Raw genomic sequence first — 19908 nt, 5'->3', positions numbered from 1 at the left:
AGATGTGTCCAATAATGGCTTATTGTTCTTATTCTCGACGCTATACTACACACTCAATAGAAAATAATCATAAATAAACATGAAACAAAACTAAATGATGGACACAAAGTCATTGAACCGAACTCAGAAACTACCGGCGTGGAAATCTATCGAACATAGCCTCAGTTGCCGAGTCGAACTGAGCTGGGGGCACCAAATATAGAGATCATTCTGCATTTCTTAGAGAGACGATGAGCTCTTGACCATTAAATCTCGTTCAGATCTGACCAGTAGTTACTAAGAATAAAGTACCACACAGAAGACGAACCGAACTCGGCTGTAAACAAATGTGATCTTTATTCGTTAGACCGTTTTTTTTTTTTTTTTTTTAACTTGGGAGTTCGTGACTCCTACGGGGATCACGAGAGGAATACATTTGAGTTAAGAAAGGAGGTGAAAAGGTAAATGGAATTACGACCTAGAACTGGATAATACATTTATTATTATTATTATTATTATTATTATTATTATTATTATTATTATTATTATTATTATTATTATTATTATTATTATTATTATTATTAGATTCATATGGCTATTTCCATACTTACTGTAGAACTGTTATTTATATTTCTATAAGAGACAACTATAAATGATAACTATCAATAACCTGAAAACTTATTCTGAAAATTATAACTGAAAACTGATTATTACAAACCGAAAATTGCTTTTGGGAGTCGATGTCAAGAGGGTATGAATAAAACGGGGGAGAGGTCGTTACACGAAATAAATTGAAAAAGCCTATCTTAGATGATAGGCTACTTGCCTACGAAATTTGGTTTAGATCTAGCTAGTAATTTGCGAAAACTAAAATATCAAATACACACACATATACGACGGAAGTAAGATTAAAAGCTCCGTATGTCTACGTCGGGAGCTAATAATAAAGGTTCTAGGGCTGAAGGGAAGTAAACTGGATCACAACTGATTTTGATTTATCTTGTAAATTATATCACGAGGAACATGAATTTGAAGGAATTTTGACGATCTGACTTTCGAAACTCGACATATATGAATATAATGATCAGGGAAGCAAACTGAACCACACATGCATTTTATTTATTTTGTAAATCAGACCACAAGGAATATGAATCTGGAGGAATTTTGCTTATCCAACGTTCGAAACTCCAAATATCTAAATATAAAGGTAACCGAGGAAGCAAAATTGTAATTTTATACAACACTAACAAGGAAAGTTATCCAACTTCTCGGCAAGTATCGCATTGAAACTTGCACAAGTGGAAGATCATATTGAAAGACGAAAATGTGCTTACTCCTACGATTCGCAACGTCGTCGAACCGTCGTTCCACCATAGCCCCTGAAAGTTATGTACTCTGGTCATACACGCCACAATATGATACACTGGAACCTGTTTTCTCACGAATTCAAATATTACAAACTCAAGATGATAACAAGGGCCGCGGTGGCTCAGTGGTGGAGCGTTCACCTCTGCTGCTTGGGGTCCCGGGTTCGATCCCAGCCCCCGCCAAGTGAACTTTGTGGTGGACAAACACCGTGTGCGTGGGTTTCCTCGGGGTTCTCCCGTTTCCTCCCACTTTCTTCATTCCACCATTTCATTCATTTCTCATAATCACCGTCTCCTTTAGCCTAGCCGGCATAACCGTGGGACATAAAACTCAAAGATTTCATTTCCTTTCAAGATGATAACAGTCGGTGGTGGTTGGGGTCTCTAGTACATCATTGATGCGAATCGATTTCAAATGGAATACGATACACGATCCTAAATTCCAAACGAAGACGTTTACCAGGTAGAGAAAAAGAGACACGCTGTAACCACAACGCAAAAACGATTTCTATTATTATTATTATTATTATTATTATTATTATTATTAGTAGTAGTAGTAGTAGTAGTAGTAGTAGTACTAGTAGTAGTAGTAGTAGTAGTAGTAGGAGGAGGAGGAGGAGGAGGAGGAGTTGTGGTAGTAGTATGATTAGCATTATTAATATGAGTAGTATGATGAGTAAAAAATAATAATGAGTAGAAGACAAGAAATAGGCTATATACAACCATACCCCAGCCGGGATTCGAAGTCGGGACCCTTGAGTCACTGGGTTCACGCCTCAACCAACACGAACATGAGGTCAGCAATAAGACCAAGAAGACGACAAAGGGATAATAATAATAATAATAATAATAATAATAATAATAATAATAATAATAATAATAATAATAATAAACCTATACTAGTGGTTCTCAACCTAATTCCAATCACGAACCCCATATCACCACATCCTCTTCCCAGCTACCCCTTTATAATTTGTGGCTTGTGATAAGCTTGTGTCTGATTTTTAATATACCTATTGCGGAGATCTCACTATTATTTCTATAAAAATAGAACCCATTTCTTGTATATAGTGGATACAGTAACCTCCCTAAAAGCGAATGGATTAAAACCAAATTTGGTCCGTTCATTCGTATTACAAATATGGAATCCGATCCGTCATACTGTTTCAAAATGGAGGCCGTTTGAAAATTTGAAAACTTAATAACTCCCTTAATTTTCGGTTAAAAAAAATTAAGTGCATTTGCATTCTGCTGGTATTTCAATATGCAGTTCTCATTATTTCATATCGTACCTCTTTCATTTAAGCTGATTTTTAATCAACTGTGCAGTTGTTGAAAAAGTTTAGTAGACCATTTTTTTTTTCTTGACAGTATGTATACAAATAGGTAAAAATTGTCTAAACAAAATTCAAAACAATAATTATTTAAAAATATTTTCAGGTATTAGATTCAAATTATATTTCCCTCTTTCGCTTATCTTCGCGACCCCCAGGTTGAGAAACCCTTTAATATACTATTTCTTCTTCTTACAGACCTCGTGTTCCTGTAGGTTGAGGCGTCAAGCCAACGACTCAAGGGTCTCGAATTCGAATTCCGACTTGGGTATGGTTGATTGTGGATTCTAAAACCTTTATAGCAGTGCTAGAGGACGCTCAAAACGTGCTGAACACCTTGTTTACTTAACGGGCCCAACAATACTTTTGTTGTCTTCTTCTTCTCATTATTATTATTGTTACTAATCATACTGCTCATATTACTACTACTAGTAGTAGTACTACTACTACTACTACTACTACTACTACTACTACTACTACTACTACTACTACTACTAATAATAATAATAATAATAATAATAATAATAATAATAATAATAATAATAGAAAGCCATTTTTACGTTGTTGTTCCAGCGTGTCCCTTTTGTCTACCAGGTAAACGTCTTCGTTTGGAACTTATGATCGTGTATCGTGTTCCATTTGAGATCGATTCGCATCAATGACGTACTAGAGACCCCAATCACCACCGACTATCATCATCTTGAGTTTGCAATATTTGGATTCGTGAGAAAACAGGTTCCAGTGTATCACATTGTGGCGTGTATGACTAGAGTACATAACTTTTAGGGGCTATGGTGGAACGATCATTCTACTTCCGGTTCGACGACGTTGCGAATCGTAAGAGTAAGCATATTTCCATCTTTCAATATGTTCTTCCACTTGTGCAAGTTTTAATGCGATACTTGAAGAGAAATTGGATAGCTTTAGTTGTAAGTTTACAGCAGATGGCAGGTTAAACGAAGAATATATGAAAATTGTTTTACTCATATTTTTTCACAGTAACATAGTTCTAAAATATTTTGATAAACACTGTACTTGATGTGCTAAAACAAGGTATAAAAGATATTTTATACTAAGTGATTTGTAAACGATTGTTGTACAGCCATTGAGAATCTCTCCTAATCCTTTGCGTGATAATTTGTGTAAAAAAGAGTGAGGCAAATTTTTGCTAATGCTGTGAATGTATCTCTTGTTGCTAGTATACAAATTAGAAATTAATTTTATAATAAATTGTGGAACACTAAAATTTCTCAAACATAAAAAATAAGGTATATAAAATAACAGGTAGTCCCAGTTTGCGTTTAGTGCTTTCGTTGGCTCCGTGACGTCATGTGGAGATATCTGTGAAGATTTCTCGTTTTCCTGCCTGTTATTCATAAAAATTTTGGAAAAGAACTGCGAATTCATTTAATAGTTCTTTTTGTCAGCATCAAATAACTTACTTATAACAATACAGAAACTAGTAACAGTTCCTAGATTGCGGGGAAGAATATAAACTTTCCCTTTACTGTAAAAAAAAAAAAAAAAAAAAAAAAAAAAAAAAAAAAAACTTTACTGTACAATTCCTTTTACTTAAACGTTTAACCCGAAATTCATACGTAGCTGGATTGTTCCATGTACTTTTCCCGAATTATTGTTCTGAAAGCAATTAGTGGCTTATTTATTTATTCATTTTTTTGCTATAATATCTGTTCACCAGGTGAGGAAAATAGGTTTATGAAAAAGTTCATTTCATCGAAGTGGAATAATAACACTTCAGATATTCCATTTTTGGCATAAATTTTGAACCCTCTGGCTATATCTTTTAATCAAAGTAAAGTTACAAAAATCTACTACGTACGTACAACCTACCTTTCAAAATTAATTTCAAATTTGTGAGCTGTTTGCCAGTGTGTGATAATGGGGTAAAACATACGTCTAGTTTGATGTAGTTCAAACAATAATTATAGCAATGCTCTCTTCCTCCTTTAAAAGTGGAATTTTGGAAACAATGAGATGTATCAGCTTATTTTTGATGAGTAATTTAATTCTCTAGTTTCATCGTCCTAACTTGAATGACTAATAAGATACTCGATTTGGGGATGAAATTTTGATCCTTAGAATCCCCTTTTAGTATATTCTGTGCTCTCGATTCAAAGTAACAGATCAACGTGGATACTAAGTTTTACAAAAGTCATCTCAAACTGTTCAGCAGTTTTCTCGTGATGCAATCACAAACTGCAGACAGCATTGCCTTCAATGTGGCCAAATATATTTATACTGTATATCGAAAATGGTATAAATTTACAACATTAAAATAACAAATTTAAGAAATTATAGCATCCGTGTTCGCTTATTTTTAATTAGACGTTTATATAAATTATTTCATTTTTATAGCTTGCGGAGCTTGTGAGATCCTCAATTTTTGGTACAAATGTTGATACCAGTATCCCCCCCTTAGGATATGTATTTTAACCTACATGACCTAACCCAAGTAACATGACAAAAACCCACCACGAGGTAACTGTTTTCCAATATCGAATTCAAACTATTCAGAAACCTTTGGGTGATAATCGAAAACCAAACAACATCGCTCTAAATGTAATGAAAAATATACAAAACGTATCCCCTTGGAATCGTTAAAACAAGAATTTTCGAAATTGCTGAGACACATTTAATTTTAAGTTTACTCTTAATGAGGCGTTTATTACATGAGCTTCATGTTTCTAACATCACGGGCTTGTGGGATACTCAACGTTACGCATGATTTACTTTATGTTGTCACCTCCCACTTATGGTGTGCATTTTAATGAAAGTAGCGTGATAGAAACTTAGTTCAAGGTAGACGATAACTACATCTAAAAATCTTAATGAAGTCCAGACCTCAAATCTGACTGTCTATAACTTACGATTCAAATATATGCACAGGAAAATATTTCATATGTGTAGTATTCAAGTTAAGATCTGTCTCTTTATTAAGTTTCTTTGAGATTAGATTTAGCTCTGCAATCGCGTATGATATTTATATTCTCAAGTCCAAACCATAAATTTGATGACCCATGATTTGGAAAATCAAAACTTTCTACAGAGAAATGTTTAACATGTAAGCCAAAACCTACCTCCATATCACATTTGGTCAAAATCGAATCACTTCTTTACATCCCGTACGATATTTACGCTGTCCTTATGATCAATTTCTTTATATAAAATTCAGTGGGTGGACAAAAATTGATGGAAGGGGTAGTGAGAAATTTTAAGAGAATTTCACACAATTTGGAAGAAGACAATGAAGTCTATAAGCTAAATTTATCATTATTATATATTCAATATGTTTATCCTCAAAGTTACATGTTATACAAAATATTCATTACGTATTGTTATAGATAGAAAATGTATTAATAGTTGAACTCGATGTTAAAATCTTAAAACCTACAAGCTACTTTCTTCTGAATTGTCTACAACATATAACTGGATCTAAAAGTAATTCCAGAATCGTTCAGCATTATTTGTTTCTACAGAAAAATCTATCTAGTTATCCAGAATTACTTGTTTCTACAGGAAGTTCTATGACAATTTTAGAATAGCAAATCCCGACACATTAAAATTATTTTTATACCATAATAATAAAGAATTAAAATAACATATTGCAAGTTTTCCTGGACAATAATTTGATAAAATATTACAGGATTAAAGAATGAACATTATTATTTTCTCTTCTTTACGTACACCACAATTTGATATATTTCATGAATTATATCAGGAGAAACATGAATTTGAAGAAAGTTTTGACGACCCTACTTTCGGAACTCTAAATATCAGAAAAATTGAGTAGAGAAGAAAAATGGACCACAGTTGATTTTGAGGTATTTCGTGAATTTTGATCAAGAGAAACATTAATCTAAAATAATTTTGAATATCCGACTTTCGAAACTCGAGATATTCGACTATGAGGAAGTTTGACAATACAACATTCAGCTCTCGTGATGTCTGAACATAAAGATATCCACGGAAGCATACTATATCACACCTAATTTTAATATATTTCATGAATTACATCACAAGGAACATGAATTTGAAAGAATTTAAACGATCCGACTTTCGGAACTCGAAATATACGAACAGATAGGTGACCAGGAAAGCAAACTGGACCATACCCGTTTTGATCTATTTCATGAATTCGAATGCGTAATTTACTTTCTTGGTTAATTTATTTTCTGATATCTCGAATTTGGAAAATTATATCGTCAAAATTCCTTCATATTCATTTTTTTTTCACAAAATATATCAAAATCATAAGTAGTTCAGTTTGTTTTCCTGGTCATCTTTATATTCGGATGTCTTGAGTTTCGAAAGTTAGATCGTCAAAATTCATTCAGATTCATGTTCCTCCTAATTTATTTTACAAAAATAAATCAAAGTCAAGTGTGATACAGTTTGTTTTCCTGGTCAAGTTTATGTTTGTATGTCTCGAGTTCAAAACTCAGTTCGTCAAAATTACTTCGGATTCATGTTCCTCGTGGGTATGTCAAAATCAAGTATGATCCAGTTTGCTTCCCAGGTCATTTTCAAATTCGAATATCTCAAGTTTCAAAAGTCATCATTTCAAATCGTCAACATTCCTATTTTACAATATATTTCAAAATGAGGTGTCGCTCAGTTTGCTTCCTTATATTCTGAAATTTAGAGTTTCTAAAGTCAAATCGTTAAAATTCCTTAAGATTCATGTTCCTCGTGATCTAATTTGCAAAATATTTCAAAATCAATTGTAGTCCAATTTGATTCCCTGGCCATCTTTATATTCGGATATCTTGAATTTCAAAAGACAGATCATCGAAACTTCCTTCAAATTCAAGGTCCTCGTGGTTTAAATTTAAAAAATAAATCAAAATTAAGTGTGGTCCTGTTTGCTTCCTTGGTTACTCTTATATTCGTATATCTTGAATTCAGCCTTAAAACCTACATTATTAGCTCCTGGCGTATATGTAGAGAGCTTATATTTTTATTCCCGTGATGAGTTTTTGTATTTCGTATTTTATTTTTCTGAAACTACTGGCTAAACCAAATTTGATAGGCAAGTATCTGAGATAGGCTTCCTCAATTTACTTCGTATAACGCCCCTTCCTCGTTTTATTCACACCCGCTTGACAGCGATTCCCACAAGTAATTTCCAGTCTGTAATAAGCTCAAGATTATTGTTACTTATCACTTACATTTGCAAACCTCTTATATAAATGACAGTTTGACAATAAGTATAAAAATAACCATATGTCTCTAAAAATAATAAATTCAAAATACATTTTCCAGTACTAGGTCCTAATTCCATTTATCTTTTCACCTTCTTCGCAGGTCCCACATATTCTCCTAGAGACCTCTGTGGGGGTTCGAGACCCCCAGGTTGAAAACTCCAATCTAAGAAATAAAGATTACTATTGTTTATGCCTGAACTCTGTTTGCGTTGTATGTGATACTGTATTTCTTCGTAACTATGACCAAATCTGAACGACATTTGGTGGGGAAAAGCTCATCGTCTAAGGAATAAAGATCTCTATATTTTGTGGCCAAGCTTTGTTCGGCTTCTCAACTAGGACTATGTGCGATAGCTTTGCGTTTCGGTAGTTTCAGAGTTCGGTTCAGTGACTGCATTCCCCTTGTTTAGTTTTGTTTAATGTTAATACCAACCATTTTAGCGTTGGAACTTCTTGTATACAATAAAAGGCAAATTCTGACCAAACCATATATTAACTAATAAATAATAACGTTACAGTTTCGGCAAATTACCTTTACCTTCATCAGCTATGTCTGATGAAGGCAAAGGTAATTTGCCGAAATTGTAACGCTATTATTTATTAGTTAATAAATGCTTTGGCCAGCATTTTCTTTTGTTTAATGTATTTATGATTACTTTATATTGAGTGTATAATATAGCGTCGAAAAATAAGAACAATAAGCCATATAGTCAATACTTTTTATTTTTATTATGGAAATTTTAACAATGCCAATAATACGAAGCGAGAATCGTTTCACAGTGTGAAACTAAGACTTTCAAACTATGCGAATTCAATACTCAAAACTTGAAGTAGTGCGTCTATAAGTACCAGTTGCAATAGAAGAATATGATCAAAGATGAAAGCTATTACTCGGACTTTGAATCCATATCAAAAAGCCATTACTAACTATTACTTACTGTTTCTGTCCTATGACTATAAAGGTTGAAAACAAAAAAAGTTTATTTCAACCACTTCCGGTTCGAATAGCAGAATAAGGGAGGAGATACAACCTATTCTTGCGACACTGGATCGATTGCGCAAAATGCATCTCGATAAAATTTACCATTTCTGCTATACGGAAACAATTATTAATACCGGAAGTAATAACAAATTTCATCCCCTTCAGGTTTTTATAAATTGTTGTGGATAGTCATCAAATGCTTTTTTGAGACACTGAATTGTTCGCCGGAAAACGCTTCTCGCTATCTATTATCGTGTTTGTTACGTAGCGATAAACGTTGAAACATGAAATGGCTAATTTTAACCACTTCCGGGTTGAATAGAATGTTACTAACGGAGCAGGTGGAACCTATTCTTGAGACGCTGAATCGATTGCAAAAAAATCACATCTTAATAGTAGTTACTGTTTTTGCTCTACGGAAATCAGTATTGAAACCGGAAGTAACAGTAAATTTGATGCACTTCATGTTTTTGTTGAGTGTTGTGTGTCACATTATATTGTCTTGAGATGTTAAATAGTTTGCAAAATCGTTCTATATATCTTACCGTTTTTTTTTTCTGTGATACCTGTTGACGGATGGAGAAAGTCGTTCTATAAGACTTCCGACACTTATGCTTAGCATAGTTTGCAAGTCAATTCTCAATGCAATTATGTTTCTCAGAACAGAATAAAAATTATCCGAAAGAGATCGCGAAGATCATTCTTTTATTCCAGCCAGGTGTGCTTGTGTGGGTTACTTTAATATCAATAGGAATGAAACAGGTATTACAAATAAAAGTCGTTTAACATATTTGTAGCAGTAACTGATATATATGTTAACATGAGAGTATAATATTTGAATATAATATTCAACACACCAATATACTTCTGTCTCTTTTGTTCATATATATCTTCTATATGTTTCGTAAGTATATTAGGGTGGATACATTTGGCTTCAAATTTTGGTGACAGATCATTTCGTACAATAATGTAACAACGAGTGAGAGAATTAGGCAATAATAGTGAGAAGTCAGGTTCTCAAATAATTTATTTAACTAAAATCAGTCATCTTGGGATTTAAATACTATACTTACCATGGATTTTCAAAGCAGGAAGTAAAACTCTAATATAGGAACCTGCAATTGAATTTTTAGGATTGTTCCTGCTTTCACTTTTTTTTTGATATTTTAAAAAAGAAAATTTTATATTATATAGGAAGGAAGGAGTAAAACTACAGTATCGCACAAAAGTTTCTGAACGCAATTGATCAGATGCTGCTGATCTGAGAGAGCAGATACTGCTGACTCTTTTATTTTATTTTATTTTATTTTATTTTATTTTATTATATTTTATTTTATTTTTTGACAGGATAACTTTGTCTTCTGCCTAAAGCATAACATTTGATTATAGTTGGATCGGGATCTGAGAGACATTGCAGATGATGTATCTGATTATAAATCTTAAAACTGATTCACGAAAAGACAATTTGTTGTAGATGTTGCATGTTATATAAACTAAAGTGTGAGATATGAGGTAACATTTAAGTTTTGTTTGAATACATACATATAACATACAAGCATTGAACCTATTCTTTGCAACTCGTTTTTCAATTGATTAATATAATTGTACAAGTACATTTGACTTTTCTACACAGTTTCTTAGGTAAACAAGAAGAAATAAAGTAAATTTAGTTTAGTTTTAACAAAAAGATATATTTAAGCATTCTAATTTAAACGTATGGTTTTATTCATTTCAGTACTAAATCTAAGTCCACTGATGTTATGCGTAATCTGTTTGAATTTAAGAAAGGAAAATAATTATGTATGAAAACATCATGGATCTTACTCAGAGTACGTGTTATTAGCCTCATAAAAGGGCTTGTTTTGACGATTGAATCATGCGGTATTCAAAGCCTTAGTATGACACTACACTGTAAAAAATAAAACAGCATTTAAACACTTTTAGTACAGATGGTGTGGGGGGAAATATATGTATATCAAGTGGGTGTGTTTGTAAAGTGTGCTTCGCGTGTCCAAAAGCACTCATTCTCTGAAAACAGTATTGAGTATATGATACTTTAAATACTTCTTCTCGGTAAACAGTTCAAAAACAAAGTAATGACATACATTTTGCACATTTTGTACATACATTTGGGACATACTTGGACAACACAGTATCTACAATGGGTGAATATGTGTCATATAGAGGTGTTCAAAGAGTCTCGGTAATGTGCACAGTGTCCTACTGTATCTGAAAGTAGTTTCTGTATTTTTTTGCAATGTAATCGCAAATAAGAACAACTCTGAATAAGTAGGGATGCACACGAGACAAGATTTGATGCTATCTAGTCTCGAAAATGTGCTGTAAAAGCAATATCTCGACTTGAAAAATGTATATTCCTCTATTGCAAAAGCTGTATGTCAACTCAAATTTAGTCAGGAAAATTCTATCTCGTCTCGTCTCATGCACATCCCTATGAATAAGGCCTCATACGTTTCCTGATAAAATGTATAAATATTAGGATATGCTTATAAAGAATATTGAATGAAAGCACTGCTTTATGGAGTAATGATTTCACTGTAACGAATATAAAGTGAGGACATTGCTATATGTGAGAATGATTTAACTTTAAAATATTTATTTAAAAAAAAGAGTACTTGCGAACATCGTTCCCTAATGATTTGAGTGAATAGAAAATAGAGCTTACATTTGAACAATTATGTTATAGAGGATAATAAATGTGTTTGCAATCCATTTACTTCAAAAATGCTGACTAAATATTCAGCAGTTACTTTTACACTGTCCGCACGTGAGCAACAACTACAAAAAAAAAAAAAAAAAAAAGATGAACCTTGTCTATCACTGTTCCAATAGGTACCTTTTTTGTGTGTGTGTATAGAGTTGTATATGTTAGTTACGTCATGCCTAAGTTTTTCAACTTGACATCTTTATTTACCTTAGTTTAATAATATGCTAGCTTCTAAATAGTAAAAAGTTAATTTCTATTATTTAAAATAAATCATATTTAGTATTTTTGAGATCTTAGTTTATATATTTTATTTAATAATATGCAATTTTGCAAATACTCGAAGGTTACGTTCTATAGTTTTAATAGCATCTTTTCACATTTATGTCCACAGTTTTGTTTAACAATATGCTATTTTGTAAGTAACAAAAACATACCTTCTATTATTTGAATAGTGTGTTTTGCATCTTTGTTAATATCTATGTTTAACAACATATTAGTATGTAAATAGTAACAAAAAGTTACTTTCTATAATTTTATTAGCATCTTTTACGTCTGTGTTGGTCTTTGCAAATGCTTAAAATTTGCTCCATGACTTTAATAGTACTTTTGACAGTTTTGTTTTGTGATTACTTAATAATATGCTATTTTATAAGAAAACAAAAATACCCGTTTTGTAACTTTTATAGTATTTTTTATATCTTTGTTTATCTTTCTATTTAACAACATAGTAGTTTGTAAATAGTAACAAAAAGTAACATTCTATAATTGTAATAGCACCTTTTACTTCTTTGTTGGTCTTTGTAGATAGTTAAAATTTGTTCCATGGTTTTAATAGTACTCTTGACAGCTTTGTTTACGTAATGCTATGTTGTAAAGAAGTCAAAATATAAGTTTTCTAATTTTGATACTATCTTTCAGATCCTTGTTTATCTTTGTGTTTAACAATATGATACTTTGTCAATAGTAACAGAAAGTTACATTCTATAATTTGGACAGCACCTTTGTATTTCTTTGTTAATTTTGGTGATAAATAATATGCCAATTTGGAAATAGTGATAAATTAAGTTCAGTAATTTTAATAGTACTTTTATATGATTTTTTAAGAATTGGCTATTTTGTAACTAGTAAAAATATACGTTCTTTAATTTGAATAATGTCCTTTACATTATTATTTATTTATCCTTTTAACAACATGGTAATGTGTAAATAATAAAAAGTTACGTCTTATAATTTTTTATAATTATTTTCTACTAATATTATTTTAATAGTACTACTATTATTTTAATAGCCTCTTTCACGTCTTTCTTTTTTTTCTGATTATTAGGTTAATGTGTAAGTAGTAAAAACTTACGATGTAAAATTTTAATAGTATCACTCAATTGTTTATTTTGAAAAATGTTAAAATATGCTGTTAATACAGTATAAAACATTTAAAAACAAATAAGGGGAAAAAGAAACTTAAACACTAGGAAAAAGAGAGTTAACTAGTAATACCACTGTATATTTGCTTGAGTCGGTATAATCAAATAGAGATATCAATGTGGAAGTCAAATAATAAAAACACAATTTTATGCTGAGAGCCAAATATTAGAACACCATTCCGTGGGTTTTCGTCAACGCAATGCAAAATTTGCTTTTTAAATGTTGATAATAGGCAGAAAAGTTATAAATTATTTTTTACATTATTTGAGTTGCAATACATTCCACGTTCTATTATTATTATTATTATTATTATTATTATTATTATTATTATTATTATTATTATTATTATTATTATTATTATTATTATTGCGATGGCTGGTACAGAATGTCACTCTTAGTCAGCCACTAAAATAGATGTATAAACATCTGAACTGTCCCGAAAGATCGGAAACCACGGTTCGGAAATCCTAGCTGAAACAATACAAATAATGAAAACAACATTTTTGAATTTCGCTTTGAGTTCAGAATTATTTTTTCAAAGCTATCACTATTTTGGAGTGAATTGCAGTAGAAAAAGTCCAATATCTTATCTCTGATTCTTAACTGTAAACCAAATAATATTTTCTACAAAATATCATGATAGAAACATAGTTATATCTGTTTAACGTATAATATATTCATCAATAATAACTCATCGATAGATGGAAAATTTTTGAAACTTTTGAGTTAATTCTCATTGGATTTTAACTTAGTTTCTCCTTAAATTTGAAGAAAACTTTAAATTAAGAATTGCGTCACCATTTAATTGAAATATTCACTATGTACGTACGTCTCTATTTTAGCATATTGTTGGAAACGTTGTGTGTTTTATTGTTCGAATTTCACGTAACAGTGCCACATGTATACCACGTGAAGCAGTTTGGTTTCTTTGGCGTAACATTTTCTCAATTAATAGTGAAACCGAAAGCGTTTGATTTCTACCTGTTTTCTGGTTTCACTAGAGAGATTAAGTGGAAATAAAATATATTCTTGGGACGGTTAATTCGTCTCAGAAAACTGCTTCTCGCCATCTGTTATTGTTTTTACTCTGTTGCGATAAATGTGAAAACCAGAAATAGTTGGTATCTGTCGCTTTTAGTTTGAATAGTGGGTTACAAGAAAAGATGGTACGGTATTTATTTCTAGAATGCTAAATCGATCCCAAAGATAAATCGATTCTCGCTGGATCTTATCGTTTTCGCTCTATATAGATCAATATTGAAACTGGAATTTGTATTGGATTTCTATCACTTACGTTTTTATTGCATCGTTAAGGATGGTTATGAAATGAATTTTTGGGACGCTTAATCCATTGTAAGAAACAATTTCCCGTTATCTATTACCGTTTTGCTCTATAGTGATCAAAGTAAAAATCGGAAATTGTTGATCTTTTACCACTTTCAGTTTGAATATCACCTTCATTATTACCAAACTCTGTTTCTAACTTTTCATCCTGTATACCCTGTATAAATTTTTGATGCATCAAGTAGCTTTTGAGACTTTTTGCAACCTGTATGAATGGACAGGGTGCATATATAAATATATATGTATAAATGCGGTTTAGTAAGTAATTCTGTTTTATTACGAATATTGTTCGAATATTATTACTTGGTTTTGAATATTGAAATATTAAAACATTATTTAGCTTCTTTTCTAAATTAGGTCAACATTTCAATATTTTTAAAGAGTTGTTTTCTTAATATTATAATATTGATCAATTTTGTTTCGAACTCACGATACTAAAGGAATTTTATATTGTTTAGGAAATGTTAGTGCAACATAAATACCACTGTTTAAACTCTAATGTTTAGGTGTTTAGACAATTTTCCTGCCGCATCACAACAATTGAGGGAGTTTTGTTTTGATGTCAATTCTATGGAACTTTTAATACACTCTGGCATGCAAACAATGGTAATTTCCTTGAGTACTACTACTTAATGGTCTCTGTGTTACTGAGGGCAATGTCTTCCATATCCTTTTGTCCATAGTATGAATCTGCCGCACGGAATTCGTGCAAATGAATTAAACATTTCTATTGAATGGTTATTTTACAAAGATATTTTACTTTTTAAAAGATGGTGATGGTTTATAAGATTAAGACTTTTTTCCATCCAGCGATGTTAAGGTACAAATGTTAATGCGGATTGCTGTTGGGTAATTTGATGTATGAAAATAATAATAAAAAATTGTAATGGTTCAAAACAAGCTTGTCCTCTCTTCCGCCTTTGAGATGGAATTTCCGAATACTCGATATGGTAAAGTTTTACCCAGTTAATAAACTATCATAATACGAGAAATCACTTCGACCCATACAAAGGTTTTGGCTTGATGATAGAATTTGCAAAAACTTATAAATATATTACCTTCTGCCGCAAATTACACCGTAAATTCGAAATAAGTATAGTTATATGTGCTCATATGACTAACGATTATAGAAACAAAAGCGTTGAATTATAGAAAGAACTCAACACAACAATTTCCAATCGAAACTATGATTAGATCTAAATAACCATCGTAATCTTTAAAGTAGTTTATGCATGAAAATTGACCACATTACGCTTAAGAATCTTAATTCTCTTTCTTATGATCGTCTAATCTTTGAGTTTTACGTCCCACGGATATTCTAAAGGAGACTGAGTCGTCTAATTAAATTGACATAAGTGAATATCATACAGAAGTATTCATACAGTGTTATACATGTTGAGAAGCTCCCACATGCCAATTTTCGTGCCTTTATATCCAGTTGTTCAAAACAAACAATTATTATTATTATTATTATTATTATTATTATTATTATTATTATTATTATTATTATTATTATTATTGTTATTGTTAATAATAATAATAATAATAATAATAATAATAATAATAATAATAATAATAATAACTTGTCTCTTCCCTCCGTTGTCATTTAAGGTCATCAAAATCGGTGTCAAAGAAATCCTACCACAATACAGAAAATAATCTAGACTTAGAAAATAACTTATATGTGGTTATACGTTTCCTAAATTTTGATACCTTAAAAAAATATTTCTATATTAACAGATGAAGATGATACGAGAAACCCACCCCAGCTAGTCAAAACTCTTTATAACTGACTATCCTGGCAATTGCAAATATGTCCCTGGAAAATGGTTGGCAAGCTTTTTGTCCGTAACTGGCTGCTTGCCGTGGACAATGTAGTACGTACCGAAAAGCTGGTCAGACGAAGGATGGTTGTTACTCCAGCAATGAGAGAGGAGAGCTTCCTCATAGGGAACGAGTGACCCTTTCCTTACCTTGCATCAGCAACACCTGGTTTCTATGTACAACTCAGTCCCACACATTTACCCCTTTCCAGTGAAATAGAACTGGAACTTGTTGGACACTGCTCGGAGAACCTTTCCATACTTCATTCACTATTTAAATTTTCACTAGCAAGAGTTACTGGCACTAGTCCCGAGATCTTGATTCACATAAATGTTTAAAATCTTCCTTCTAGCATTTATATATAAGACTGAATATCAATAGTAAAACTTCAGCTGCATAATCAAGCAAAAGCATGTTTCTTACGCTATAGGTATATGTAATAGTATTCCCATGATCCTGTGTGTGTGTGTGTATGTTCCTTGCATGAGTATGAATGCACACGGGACGGCACGCACTAACGGTCACATTACGTTTCCAGCTGGAGAAGTAACATATGAGTATGCACTCAATCAGAATATAAATGTATTCAAGCATTCATTGCATTGTATTTCTCAGTTCCATGCACTCTATGACATTTGCACCCGTAGTTGACACATCTGTTTCGTTACTTCAGAAACATATTTCATTATATTGCAATCAAGAATTCTATTAATAACCGTTCTATAGATAAAACTAATTCAACAATATCCCTAGCATATAACAAGAAATACAATTTCAAACATATATATAGATGTGTAAATCGTCGTGTTTATAGTTTTGGAGGAAATCAGCAAAAAAATCATTTTTAAAAAAATCTGAAAGTTGAAACTTGTACTATAATTATGCAACTACTAAGGTTAAATTTAAGCTGAAGTACACCCTATGTATCTCTCGAATGGACGGATACTATTTGCCTCCAGGACGGACGACAGACAATTAAATGAAATAGTTCTGGTAAATCAAACTTGTTTTATAATGTTCGAAGTTAAAAATTAATAGATCTATCTAAGAGGTAAAATTTCACCTGTGCTAAAAATTACATGTCCCCTCATTTCCTCGAAGATGGAATGAATCATCTTTGAAATTTTAAATGGAAACCTCAATTTCTTATTGTAGATCCGGATTTTACACGGAGAAATACTTAAATTTTGTTTCAGACATTTTATTTTTGGTTCATCATTGATGGTACGGTAATCAGTGCAAAACAAGTCCCTTAAGAGTTCTTTAATTTGGAATCTTAAATTTCATTGTAGAATATATATGTTATAAAAAATACCATTATACTGTATTATTGTTATTCAGCGTACATTTATGCAAAGTGCACTATTTCTACTTAGGCTTATACAATACTATAGGCTAATTACATGTAAAAGTCGATCATCCATATTAAAATTTGATATATGTTTTCTTCAGGATAAAATTATCGTTTCCATAACACTCCCGAATTAAATTAATTGCATTGTGTCTTGTTCATAACTGTATCATCTGATAAGTTTGATTCCACTTAACGTGATTTATTCAAAATATGTATAATCACGTATAGTCACGTTTTAGATAATCTGTGAACACTAACAATATTTAGCTTACAATTTTAATACTTTTTTGAATATTAGTAATAACTAGATTAAATGACTTTTATTCGCACGGGAAAAATAGTTGTATGGAAAATGTTTCCAAATTATATTTAAACCCATTGAACTTCTCCGTTATGACGCGTATTCAAATCAGAATTACATGATAAAACCTATCTGGAATGTTGCAAAATGTATTTCAAACTATGAATCCATTATTCCTTGAGAAAAATTTAAGAACTCTTAGAATGAGCATTTAAAATTTATTTATTTACTTCTGGACACAACGAGCTACATAACCCAATTACTGTGTCCATTACATGTATTTAGCAATTACAACACATTCATACATTCATATTAAAATACACTTATAATTATAATGTGGTTGCAATATCACTAATGTTCCTTAATCTACAATTATTTCTTATTACATTACGAAGAATTGCCTTGAATTGACTTATATTGTTAATGTTTATATCCAGATCTATTCTACATTTGTTAACCTATTGTAGGTTGTACTCATTCTCCATACTGGTGATCTACTGTTTGCACTCGTGTGTAATCTACCGCAGTAAAAGAAATTGAAATTTTCAAGACGAGTTAAATTGGTAGACGTGCGTATTTTAAATTCTTGAAGTAAACCGGTGCAATCGATTTTATTATTAAATAACTTATATAGAAACAACATTCGATGTTTATTTCAAGAATGACATAACTCAAAATTCCTAACTTTTCAGGCGAAGCGTTTAAAATTTCGAAACGCAATGAAAATAAATGGGCGCAAGAACGATACAAAGTGCTCTCTAGCGTCCAGTTTTCAAAACACATCTGTAAAATTTTTTACCATAGATAGACATTAAGATTAGCTTTCATTTTCTGCCCTTAAGTCAATAAGGGTGATTTTTGAGCTATGTCACTCTTGAAATAAACAGGCAAATCATGCATTATTCATCGCTGTTCTAGACTTAATTTATTAAATTTAAATTTAAAGATTGACTGTTGTATGCCTTCGGATATATTTGTTTCTCCCTAATATAACAAGTACCTTAAATATTTATCCTGAACTTTTTCTATATTGTTTATATTTGCTTTTGTGGAAGTTCCATATAGTGGCTGCGTATTCAAGTTTGGTACGAACGTAGTGCTCATATAGCTTTTGCATAGCTGTAATCCTAGTAAACTTTTTACTGATCTTGATGATAAATCCAAGGTTTCTGTATGCCTGATCAATCATGTAGTTTATGTGATTGTTAAATGTTAAATTTCTATCATGTACCACTTCCAAATCCTTGACACTAATAGCTCAGGTATATCGAAACCCAAGTGCTAACCATGTTATAAAATTCTAAGTAAAACTGTTAAAGTTTCTCCATTTTCACTATTTTTTGAAAATATCACCAAAAACGCTCCTTAAAAGAGAAATCTTAGAAAACAATGAGATACCATTTTGCAGGCGTTTTTAATGAGAAAGTTTTGTACCAAGTTTCTCCATAGGCTTTATTTTCCCCCATTGTATAGTAAGCGATAAAAGCACTTCCCATTTGATGAAATTAGTTTCGAAAATAACTTTAGAATGGAAGGATAATTTGATTACAGTTTTCAGTACATTAGAAAGAATATAATTTTCTTTATGTTCCAGCCATACGACGGCTATTCCCAAAACAATTTTACCCTCAAACGGAAAGAATTATTGTCTCTGACTGTACGTGAAGTGATAACCACCCAGTTCGAGATTGGTAATAACTATATTATAAAAATTCATTTGGAATATACAAGATCAATTTCACCTTTATATATTAGATTAAAATTTTATTAAGAAATCAAACCTATCTTTAAAAAAAAATCAAAAATCTTACATGTAATATATCTAAGTATGTTTATCGCAATATTTTAATAAAAAAATTTTCCTTTATATTTTTAACTTTTAGAATAAAATGGAAGTGGTATATTTTTTAAGGCTATTTTGGATACATTATTTATAATAATTGCATCATTATGACGGTGTTACCATTAAAGTTTCACTTCAATTGAAATATGGACATTCAGTGTTAACAGAAAGTACATACAAACTTAAGATGAATAATATAATAGTA

At 31.3% G+C, this 19908-nt stretch overlaps 1 long non-coding RNA gene across 6 annotated transcripts in view; it reads right to left on the bottom strand.

The window, feature by feature from the left end:
* The window catches only part of LOC145664331 (uncharacterized), a 373203-nt gene that overhangs the window by 293402 nt on the left and 59893 nt on the right, over positions 1-19908 (bottom strand). The window contains exon 1 of one of the 6 annotated variants that reach the window (XR_014127360.1): positions 16355-16641. The exons of 4 other annotated variants lie outside the window; for them this stretch is intronic. This is a non-coding gene — a long non-coding RNA (uncharacterized LOC145664331). One more of the 6 variants, XR_014127357.1, reaches the window with a different exon arrangement.

Source organism: Thermobia domestica, chromosome 11 (genome assembly GCF_964235325.1).
Source record: "Thermobia domestica chromosome 11, izTheDome1.hap1.1, whole genome shotgun sequence".
NCBI classification, from domain to species: domain Eukaryota; kingdom Metazoa; phylum Arthropoda; class Insecta; order Zygentoma; family Lepismatidae; genus Thermobia; species Thermobia domestica.
Note: the sequence above shows the minus strand (reverse complement) of the source record. Positions and strands in the feature narration are given on the sequence as shown.